Source organism: Ranitomeya imitator, chromosome 1 (genome assembly GCF_032444005.1).
Source record: "Ranitomeya imitator isolate aRanImi1 chromosome 1, aRanImi1.pri, whole genome shotgun sequence".
NCBI classification, from domain to species: Eukaryota; Metazoa; Chordata; class Amphibia; order Anura; family Dendrobatidae; genus Ranitomeya; species Ranitomeya imitator.
The window spans coordinates 385,993,453-386,005,609 of NC_091282.1; positions in this window are offsets into that span (position 1 = coordinate 385,993,453).

The following is a 12,157-nucleotide window of genomic DNA, read 5'->3' on the forward strand; positions in this document are numbered from 1 at the left end:
ATTCGCGGTGATGCACCCTCTGCTGGATGTCCTCATATGACCTCGAGCGTGGGAAAATATTCAGAAAAGTTCCCAGACAGTACTTGTCATAATTCACTTGATTCACTCTGCACAGAAAAAAGCAGCATCTCATCATTCATTAACCAAACTACCCAGTTTATTATTATATAGAGATATAGGTAAATTTGTGAAAGAGGATAAGTGTAAAATTTGTATGCAGATGAAAAGTGGGCCACCCCAAAGACAATGTTACTGGTGGGCCCTTGGGACTTCAGTCCGACACTGGCTGTGAGACAAGCAGCAGCGGGGACTCAAACATGTCACTCGAGCACCTGCGATATTCAGTGCATTCCCGATCACCCTAGGCAAAATCAAGTACAGTCCTAATAATTAAGCAAGATTTCCATAGACATCTGCTACTATCTATAAAAGCAAATATGAAGAGTCATTTGTCATACCATTTCAATAAAAGCTCATCAATCCTTTTCTGATGTACTATTCCATCCATGTGACCTGGGACTTAATTCCCATGGATGGAATAGTACATCATAGGCGATCAGCTGCGCTCACGAGGGGAGCGCGGCTGATCGAGGCTGGGTGTCAGCTGATTCTCACAGCTGACACCCGTCACTCCCAGTGCTCTCGGCACTTTAACCCCCGGAACACTGCAATCAAACATGATCGCAGAATTCCGGAGCTGTCAGAGGGGATGCTGTCCCGGCCGGTGACTAGCGTGCCCATTAGAAACTCCAAATCTGCTGTGCACTGGCAGTGGTGGCTTAGTTTGAGAAAACAAAGCCGGCAAGGTACAGGACCTTGCGTGACGTCACTGACACGTGATACCTTCACGTGACCGGCTACAGGGCGCACACAGGACCATGCTATCCTACGCGTTTCGGAGTTCATTCTTTATTTGCATTTATAATACTAGACAATCACGTTCATGAATTGTACACATGGGAGTGGATGTTTTATCAGCATTTCGTACCTTTGCTACCGCTGCCTTTATCATGGGAGTCTGCTGAATCCTGTAGTGCAGTGGAATTGTGACTTAGTGACTTTCTTTGATGTTTTCTCAATTTTATGTCCTTTTCGGGGAGACTCTTTGAACTTTAGCGTAGGGACTTTTCAAGACAATGAGGACCAAAGACGTGGGTTGTTTGGCCAAAAATTCGATTAATACCTCATGCATTTTAAATATATTTTTCATCCTTTTTTAATCTTTCACAATGTGCAACCAGTCCTTTTAGTGTTGGTTTGGGAAATTGGGGTGTCTTTCCTTGTGGGGTGCACATTTATGTGCTATTCTAATATTAGACGACCACCCCCTCCATGAATGGTAGGTGTGTGGGCGGTTGTTTCCTCAGTATTTTGTACTTTCATGGCCTCCGCCTTTATCAAGGAGGCCTGCTGCATTCTGCAGTGCATTTTAGACCTTCCTGACAAGCACCATAAATGTCCTGCTCTGCAGCAACTGCGCTCCTGCAAACAACAGTAAATGTAAGGAGACACAATCATGTGGCCTCATCATACTGCCGAACAAAAAGTGGAATAAAACACGATCCAAACTATGAATGTAACTCAAAATTGTACAGTTGAAAACGTCATCTTGTTCCGCAAAAAACAAGCCATCATGCAGCTCCATCAGCAGAAAAATAAAAAAGTTATAGCTCTCAGAATAAAGTGATGCAAAAATAATTATTTTTTCTATAAAATAGTTTTTTTGTTTAAAACTGCCAAAACATGAAAAAATATAAATTGGGAATCGCTGTAATCGTACTGACCCGAAGAATTAAGCTGCCTTTCCAGCAATTGCTGGTTTTTGTTCATTCTGTCTCCCAAAAGCAGAATAGAAAGCGATGAAAAAATGTCATGTGCGTGAAAATGGTACCAATAAAAACGTCAACCTGTCATGCAAAAAACAAGCCATAACATGACTCTGTTGAACGAAATATGGAAAAATTATAATTCTCAAAATGTGGTGATGCAAAATCTAGCTTTTGCAATAAAAAGCATCTTTTAGTGTGTGACAGAAGCCAAAGACAAAAACCCGATATAAATCTGGTATCACTGTAATTGCACCGACCCGAGAATAAAGTTGCATAATCACTTATACCGCACAAGGAAAGGCGCAAAAAATAAATAAAACCAATTATTCACATGCTGATTTTTTCATTCAGCATCCCAAAGATAACAGTAAGGCTCGACGCACAGTTATTCCGCACTTGGCGGTGAGCGCTTATTCTGGGGTTTCCGTGTAAATCTCTGAAATATGTGATTCAGAGGGAGCCTTTGATGGAAGATTCCCTATAATGAGACAGATGGAGGCACTGTGAGAGCCATAGGATCTGTGATCCGGTAGTGTCCGTCTTTTTAGGATTGCATAAAAGTGCCATCGACCACAGTTTTGTGCACTTCTAAAAAGAAGGACACCAGAGGCCAGACGAAGTCTAGAGTAGCTCTGCTGCCTCATTATAGTGAATGCATCCATTGGGGATTTCATCTGTCACTTCATTTGGAGATTTAGATGGTAACCCCAATGTTAGTGCTTAGTGTAGAGCGCCAGATAAATGTGATCATAAATGTTACGTAAAATTTTCATATTAAAAGCTTCAACTCAATCCACAAAAAAAGCAAGACCCCACTCAGGTCTGTCATCTGTTAACGAAAATATAGGGGCTTCCACGTTACTGGTAGTAGAAAGAATCTGGAAAAGGGAAATGGCTACTTGCCCCCCAAAAGAAATTCAGCAAATTATCCACTTCCAAATCCAAATGCCCCCTCCCTTCTGAGCCCCAGTGTGCCTAAACCACATTTAGTGCCCACATGTTTGGCATTTCTGTAGTAATGAGAGCCCACCTAAGTTACGGGGGTGTGTCTCCAGAAGCATGAGCTGGGCAAAACATACTAGTGTCTACAACAGTAGTTTGCAATTTTCACTCAGCATTATCCACTGCTGCTTGTTTCTGGAAAACACCCATGGAGTCAAAATCATCACTACACCTGTAGATAAAGTCCTAAAGGGGTATAATCTCCAAAATGGGGTCATTTGAGGGGGATTCTGCTTTTCTAGCACTTAGGGTCTCTGTATGGAGTTAGCAAAAAATTCTAGGAAAATCTACGCTTCAAGAGGCAAATAGCACTCCATCCCTCCCGAGTCTCTCCATATGGCTAAGCAGTACTGTACTGCTACATATGAGGTATTTCTACATTTGGGAGAAATTGTGGGACAAATTTTGGAGCCATTTTTACCGTTTTCCCAGTATGAAATTGTAAAATTTTGGATTAACACAATTTGGTGGTAAAAATGTCAACTATTTTTTCTTTAGTGCCCAATGGTATAAAATTCTGTGACACATCTGTGGTGTCAATATAATATCTGCTCTCCTAGATAAATTCATTGAGAGGTTTAGTTTGAAAAATGGGGTCACTTATGGGGTATTCTGCTGTTCAGGCATCTCAGGGGCTCTGGCAATGTGACATGGCACCCTTAAACCAGTGCAGCAAAAGCTACACTGTAATATGGCGCCACTTCCCTTCTGAGCTTTGCACTGTGCCTCAAAAGCAGTTTTTGACCACATATGGGGTATCAGTAAATTCAGGAGAAATTGCAAAACAATTTTAGAGGTCAATTTTCTCCTGTTACCCTTGTGAAAATGCAAAATTTGGAGTTTAAAAAAGAATTGTCGAAAAAATTTGATTTTTTACATTTTCACGGCTTAACGTTATAAATTTCTGTGACGCACCACATCTAGATAATTTCCCAAAGGGGTTTCATTTCCAAAATGGTGTCACTTGTGGAGGGTTTCCACTGTTTAGGCACATCAGGGGCTCTCCAAATGCGACAAGGCGTCCGCTAATTATTACAGCAAATTTGACATTCAAAAAGTCAAATGGCACTCCTTGCCCTTTCAAGCCCTGCCATGTGCCCAACCAGTTGGTTTCCTCCACATGTTGGGTATTTGCACGCTCAGGAGAAACTGCACAATAAATTGTATGGAGCAATTACCCTTTATGAAAATGCAAAATTTGGAGCTAACACAGATTTTTGCGGGAAATTGTGATTTTTTTTATTTTCACAGCTCTACGTTATAAACTTCTATGAAGCACATGTGGGATCAAGGTGCTCAATACACATTTAGATAGGTTCCCTAAGGGGTCTAGTTTCCAAAATGGTGTCATTTGTTGGGGGTTTCCACTGTTTAGGCACATCAGGGCTCTCCAAACACAACATGGCATTCACTAATTATTCCAGTAAATTTTACATTCAAAAAGTTAAATGGCACTCCTTCCCTTCCAAGCCCTGCCGTGTGCCCAAACAGTTGTTTTCCTCCACATATTGGGTGTTGTGAATTCTGTGGTCAAGCTCCCTCCTGTGGTCATGAGTGGTACTTCGGCTGGTTCTGTCTATGAGCTTCCTCTGGTGGATGTGAGTGGGGCTGCGGCTTCTGAGTTTCCTTCCTCAGGTGACGAGGTTAAGTCGTTAGGTGCTGCTCTATTTAACTCCACCTAGTTCTTTGTTCCTGGCCTCCAGTCAATGTTCCAGTATTGGTCTTGCTTTCTCCTGGATCGTTCTTGTGGCCTGTCTGCCCTGCATAAGCTAAGTTCTGCTTGTGTTACTTTCGTTTGCTATTTTTTCTGTCCAGCTTGCTATTTTGGTTTTTCTTGCTTGCTGGAAGCTCTGAGACGCAGAGGGAGCACCTCCGTACCGTTAGTCGGTGCGGAGGGTCTTTTTGCCCCCTCTGCGTGGTTGTTTGTAGGTTTTTGTGCTGACCGCAAAGCTATCTTTCCTATCCTTGGTCTATTCAGTAAGTCGGGCCTCACTTTGCTAAAATCTATTTCATCCCTGTGTTTGTATTTTCATCTTAACTCACAGTCATTATATGTGGGGGGCTGCCTTTTCCTTTGGGGAATTTCTCTGAGGCAAGGTAGGCTTATTTTTCTATCTTCAGGGCTAGCTAGTTTCTCAGGCTGTGCCCGAGGCGTCTAGGTCTGGTCAGGAACGCTCCATGGCTACCTTTAGTGTGGTATGATAGGATTAGGAATTGTGGTCAGCAGAGTTCCCACGTCTCAGAGCTCGTCCTATGTGATTAGCAACTATCAGGTCATTTTCTGTGCTCGTAACCACCAGGTCCATTGTGGTTCTGAATCACCTGTTCATAACAATTGGGTATCTGTGCACTCAGGAGAAATTGCACAACAAATTGTATGGAGCAATTTTTCCTTTTACCCTTATGAAAATGCAAAATTTGGAGGTAAAAAAGATTTATCTGGGAAAAATGTGTTTGTTTGTTTTTTATTTTCACGGCTCTAACTTATAAACTTCTGTTAAGCACCTGGGGGTTCAAGGTGCTCATTACACATCTAGATGAGTTCCCAAAGGGGTCTAGTTTCCAAAATGGTGTCACTTGTTGGGGGTTTCCACTGTTTAGGCACATCAGGGGCTCTGCAAACATGACATGGCGTCTGCTTATTATGCCAGCAAATTTTACATTCAGAAAGTGACTTTGTGAGCTCTGCCATGTGCCCAAACAGTGGATTTCCCCCACATATGGGGTATTGGCATGCTCAGGATAAATTGCATAACATATGCATGGAGAGCCCAACGCACAGGCTCTCACTGCATGTGTTGTGACCGTGACACAGCCGCGACACATGCAGCTGCGGAGCCGAACAGCTGATGAGCTGGCGCAATCTATGTATCCGGGTTCCCTCTGCAGCTTATTTGGTAAGCGCTATAGCATGCCGAATAGGCAGGGACCTGATCAAATTCGCTCATATCTAGCTATAACTTAATTTATTATTAAGTTTTACATCTTCAAAGGTTTCAGAAAATTATGTGGGTGCTGGCCCCTTAAGAAACTAGCTACCTTGGGTAGAATGCCTAAATACTGCTCATATGAATATAGTGAAGCATGCACTCTCCTTTGATCTGCTGGGTAACATTTATTACAGAAAATATATGTCAATATGGATGATGCAAGCATTGTGCCTTTAAGCCCTTCACTCTCGGTCAATTTTTCATTTTTTCTACTTTCATATTTTCCTCCCCTTCTTCAAAGAGCTATAACTTTTTACTTTTCTATCAGCACAGCCATAGGAGGGATCATACTTTGCAAGTCAAGTTGCAATTTTGAATCACACCATTTAGTTTGCAATGTAATATACAGGAAAAAAAAGCAGGAGAGAAAATTCCAAGTGGGATTAAATGGTGAAAAATTGCAATTCCTCCATTATTTTAGGTTTTAGTTTTTAAGGCATTCATTGTGCGGTAAAAATAACTTGGCAATATGATTCTTCAGGTATTTTTTTAATTATTTTAGTGGGTAAAAAAATTCAGACTTTTATAAAATCAAGAAATAACTTTTTGTCGCCATTTCCTGAAACCCTTCATTTTGTATATTTCTTGTTGAAGAAGACCTTTGCTTGCTTTTTGATTGGCAAGCTGATATTTTGCTGATATGGCCGCGCGTGCGCATTATAGATCGCGGCGGCCATTTTCCCAAAGCCGAGATGCAAACTCGGCTTTGGGAAAATGGCCGCCGCGATCTCTTCTGCGCACGCGCGGCATCCCGCGGCCATTTTCCTGAAGCCCCGTGCAGCAGAGCACTCCATCTGCGCACGTGCGGCCCCAGGAAGATGGCCGCCCCCACCGATGAAAGGGATAACAGCGCAGATCGCGCGCTGTTTCTTCACGTGCGCGCAGGGAATTCGGAACTTGGACATGCGCACACCACTACGCCACCAACGGAAAGCTGGGGAAGAAAAGAGCGATGTCACCACGCCCACCTGACCTGACCAGCCTGATTGACAGGCGAAAACGGCGACTTTGGTAATGTATTTCTCAGCATAGGTGGGGAATCAGGGTACACTACATACACTATAGTAACGCACAGCGCAGGCCCTATTTAACAGTATTTATATCTCAATCTCAAAAAACGGGGTGACAGGTTCCCTTTAAGCCAGATTAATAATGGAGAGGCGTCAATTATGACACCTATCCATTATTAATCCAATTGTATGAAATGGTTAAAAAACACACACACACATTATTACAAAGTCTTTTAATGAAATAAAGACACAGGATGTTGTAATTTTTTATTAGACTCTTAATCCACCTGAAGACCCTCGCTCTGTAACAAAGGAAAAATAAAAAAACAACAATATCCCATACCTTCCGATGATCTGTCATGTCCCACACTGTAAATCCATCTGAAGCGGTTAAATAATTTTACACCAAGGAGCTCTGCTAATGCAGCTGTGCTTGTGGCTGTAAAACCCCAGCGAATGAATGGAAAGTAGGTCAATGACCTGTAGTTACCTTCATTCGCGGTGATGCACCCTCTGCTGGATGTCCTCATATGACCTCGAGCGTGGGAAAATATTCAGAAAAGTTCCCAGACAGTACTTGTCATAATTCACTTGATTCACTCTGCACAGAAAAAAGCAGCATCTCATCATTCATTAACCAAACTACCCAGTTTATTATTATATAGAGATATAGGTAAATTTGTGAAAGAGGATAAGTGTAAAATTTGTATGCAGATGAAAAGTGGGCCACCCCAAAGACAATGTTACTGGTGGGCCCTTGGCACTTCAGTCCGACACTGGCTGTGAGACAAGCAGCAGCGGGGACTCAAACATGTCACTCGAGCACCTGCGATATTCAGTGCATTCCTGATCACCCTAGGCAAAATCAAGTACAGTCCTAATAATTAAGCAAGATTTCCATAGACATCTGCTACTATCTATAAAAGCAAATATGAAGAGTCATTTGTCATACCATTTCAATAAAAGCTCATCAATCCCTTTCTGATGTACTATTCCATCCATGTGACCTGGGACTTAATTCCCATGGATGGAATAGTACATCATAGGCGATCAGCTGCGCTCACGAGGGGAGCGCGGCTGATCGAGGCTGGGTGTCAGCTGATTCTCACAGCTGACACCCGGCACTCCCAGTGCTCTCGGCACTTTAACCCCCGGAACACTGCAATCAAACATGATCGCAGCATTCCGGAGCTGTCAGAAGGGACGCTGTCCCGGCCGGTGACTAGCGTGCCCATTAGAAACTCCAAATCTGCTGTGCACTGGCAGTGGTGGCTTAGTTTGAGAAAACAAAGCCGGCAAGGTACAGGACCTTGCGTGACGTCACTGACACGTGATACCTTCACGTGACCGGCTACAGGGCGCACACAGGACCATGCTATGCTACGCGTTTCGGAGTTCATTCTTTATTTGCATTTATAATACTAGACAATCACGTTCATGAATTGTTTTATCAGCATTTCGTACCTTTGCTACCGCTGCCTTTATCATGGGAGTCTGCTGAATCCTGTAGTGCAGTGGAATTGTGACTTAGTGACTTTCTTTGATGTTTTCTCAATTTTATGTCCTTTTCGGGGAGATTCTTTGAACTTTAGCGTAGGGACTTTTCAAGACAATGAGGACCAAAGACGTGGGTTGTTTGGCCAAAAATTCGATTAATACCTCATGCATTTTAAATATATTTTTCATCCTTTTTTAATCTTTCACAATGTGCAACCAGTCCTTTTAGTGTTGGTTTGGGAAATTGGGGTGTCTTTCCTTGTGGGGTGCACATTTATGTGCTATTCTAATATTAGACGACCACCCCCTCCATGAATGGTAGGTGTGTGGGCGGTTGTTTCCTCAGTATTTTGTACTTTCATGGCCTCCGCCTTTATCAAGGAGGCCTGCTGCATTCTGCAGTGCATTTTAGACCTTCCTGACAAGCACCATAAATGTCCTGCTCTGCAGCAACTGCGCTCCTGCAAACAACAGTAAATGTAAGGAGACACAATCATGTGGCCTCATCATACTGCCGAACAAAAAGTGGAATAAAACACGATCCAAACTATGAATGTAACTCAAAATTGTACAGTTGAAAACGTTGTTCCGCAAAAAACAAGCCATCATGCAGCTCCATCAGCAGAAAAATAAAAAAGTTATAGCTCTCAGAATAAAGTGATGCAAAAATAATTATTTTTTCTATAAAATAGTTTTTTTGTTTAAAACTGCCAAAACATGAAAAAAATATAAATTGGGAATCGCTGTAATCGTACTGACCCGAAGAATTAAGCTGCCTTTCCAGCAATTGCTGGTTTTTGTTCATTCTGTCTCCCAAAAGCAGAATAGAAAGCGATGAAAAAATGTCATGTGCGTGAAAATGGTACCAATAAAAACGTCAACCTGTCATGCAAAAAACAAGCCATAACATGACTCTGTTGAACGAAATATGGAAAAATTATAATTCTCAAAATGTGGTGATGCAAAATCTAGCTTTTGCAATAAAAAGCATCTTTTAGTGTGTGACAGAAGCCAAAGACAAAAACCCGATATAAATCTGGTATCACTGTAATTGCACCGACCCGAGAATAAAGTTGCATAATCACTTATACCGCACAAGGAAAGGCGCAAAAAATAAATAAAACCAATTATTCACATGCTGATTTTTTCATTCAGCATCCCAAAGATAACAGTAAGGCTCGACGCACAGTTATTCCGCACTTGGCGGTGAGCGCTTATTCTGGGGTTTCCGTGTAAATCTCTGAAATATGTGATTCAGAGGGAGCCTTTGATGGAAGATTCCCTATAATGAGACAGATGGAGGCACTGTGAGAGCCATAGGATCTGTGATCCGGTAGTGTCCGTCTTTTTAGGATTGCATAAAAGTGCCATCGACCACAGTTTTGTGCACTTCTAAAAAGAAGGACACCAGAGGCCAGACGAAGTCTAGAGTAGCTCTGCTGCCTCATTATAGTGAATGCATCCATTGGGGATTTCATCTGTCACTTTATTTGGAGATTTAGATGGTAACCCCAATGTAAGTGCTTAGTGTAGAGCGCCAGATAAATGTGATCATAAATGTTACGTAAAATTTTCATATTAAAAGCTTCAACTCAATCCACAAAAAAAGCAAGACCCCACTCAGGTCTGTCATCTGTTAACGAAAATATAGGGGCTTCCACGTTACTGGTAGTAGAAAGAATCTGGAAAAGGGAAATGGCTACTTGCCCCCCAAAAGAAATTCAGCAAATTATCCACTTCCAAATCCAAATGCCCCCTCCCTTCTGAGCCCCAGTGTGCCTAAACCACATTTAGTGCCCACATGTTTGGCATTTCTGTAGTAATGAGAGCCCACCTAAGTTACGGGGGTGTGTCTCCAGAAGCATGAGCTGGGCAAAACATACTAGTGTCTACAACAGTAGTTTGCAATTTTCACTCAGCATTATCCACTGCTGCTTGTTTCTGGAAAACACCCATGGAGTCAAAATCATCACTACACCTGTAGATAAAGTCCTAAAGGGGTATAATCTCCAAAATGGGGTCATTTGAGGGGGATTCTGCTTTTCTAGCACTTAGGGTCTCTGTATGGAGTTCGCAAACAATTCTAGGAAAATCTACGCTTCAAGAGGCAAATAGCGCTCCATCCCTCCCGAGTCTCTCCATATGGCTAAGCAGTACTGTACTGCTACATATGAGGTATTTCTACATTTGGGAGAAATTGTGGGACAAATTTTGGAGCCATTTTTACCGTTTTCCCAGTATGAAATTGTAAAATTTTGGATTAACACAATTTGGTGGTAAAAATGTCAACTATTTTTTCTTTAGTGCCCAATGGTATTAAATTCTGTGACACATCTGTGGTGTCAATATAATATCTGCTCTCCTAGATAAATTCATTGAGAGGTTTAGTTTGAAAAATGGGGTCACTTATGGGGTATTCTGCTGTTCAGGCATCTCAGGGGCTCTGGCAATGTGACATGGCACCCTTAAACAGTGCAGCAAAAGCTACACTGTAATATGGCGCCACTTCCCTTCTGAGCTTTGCACTGTGCCTCAAAAGCAGTTTTTGACCACATATGGGGTATCAGTAAATTCAGGAGAAATTGCAAAACAATTTTAGAGGTCCATTTTCTCCTGTTACCCTTGTGAAAATGCAAAATTTGGAGTTTAAAAAAGAATTGTCGAAAAAATTTGATTTTTTATATTTTCACGGCTTAACGTTATAAATTTCTGTGACGCACCACATCTAGATAATTTCCCAAAGGGGTTTCATTTCCAAAATGGTGTCACTTGTGGAGGGTTTCCACTGTTTAGGCACATCAGGGGCTCTCCAAATGCGACAAGGCGTCCGCTAATTATTACAGCAAATTTGACATTCAAAAAGTCAAATGGCACTCCTTGCCCTTTCAAGCCCTGCCATGTGCCCAACCAGTTGGTTTCCTCCACATGTTGGGTATTTGCACGCTCAGGAGAAACTGCACAATAAATTGTATGGAGCAATTACCCTTTATGAAAATGCAAAATTTGGAGCTAACACAGATTTTTGCGGAAAATTGTGATTTTTTTTATTTTCACAGCTCTACGTTATAAACTTCTATGAAGCACATGTGGGATCAAGGTGCTCAATACACATTTAGATAGGTTCCCTAAGGGGTCTAGTTTCCAAAATGGTGTCATTTGTTGGGGGTTTCCACTGTTTAGGCACATCAGGGCTCTCCAAACACAACATGGCATTCACTAATTATTCCAGTAAATTTTACATTCAAAAAGTTAAATGGCACTCCTTCCCTTCCAAGCCCTGCCGTGTGCCCAAACAGTTGTTTTCCTCCACATATTGGGTGTTGTGAATTCTGTGGTCAAGCTCCCTCCTGTGGTCATGAGTGGTACTTCGGCTGGTTCTGTCTATGAGCTTCCTCTGGTGGATGTGAGTGGGGCTGCGGCTTCTGAGTTTCCTTCCTCAGGTGACGAGGTTAAGTCGTTAGGTGCTGCTCTATTTAACTCCACCTAGTTCTTTGTTCCTGGCCTCCAGTCAATGTTCCAGTATTGGTCTTGCTTTCTCCTGGATCATTCTTGTGGCCTGTCTGCCCTGCATAAGCTAAGTTCTGCTTGTGTTACTTTCGTTTGCTTGCTATTTTGGTTTTTCTTGCTTGCTGGAAGCTCTGAGACGCAGAGGGAGCACCTCCGTACCGTTAGTCGGTGCGGAGGGTCTTTTTGCCCCCTCTGCGTGGTTGTTTGTAGGTTTTTGTGCTGACCGCAAAGCTATCTTTCCTATCCTCGGTCTATTCAGTAAGTCGGGCCTCACTTTGCTAAAATCTATTTCATCCCTGTGTTTGTATTTTCATCTTAACTC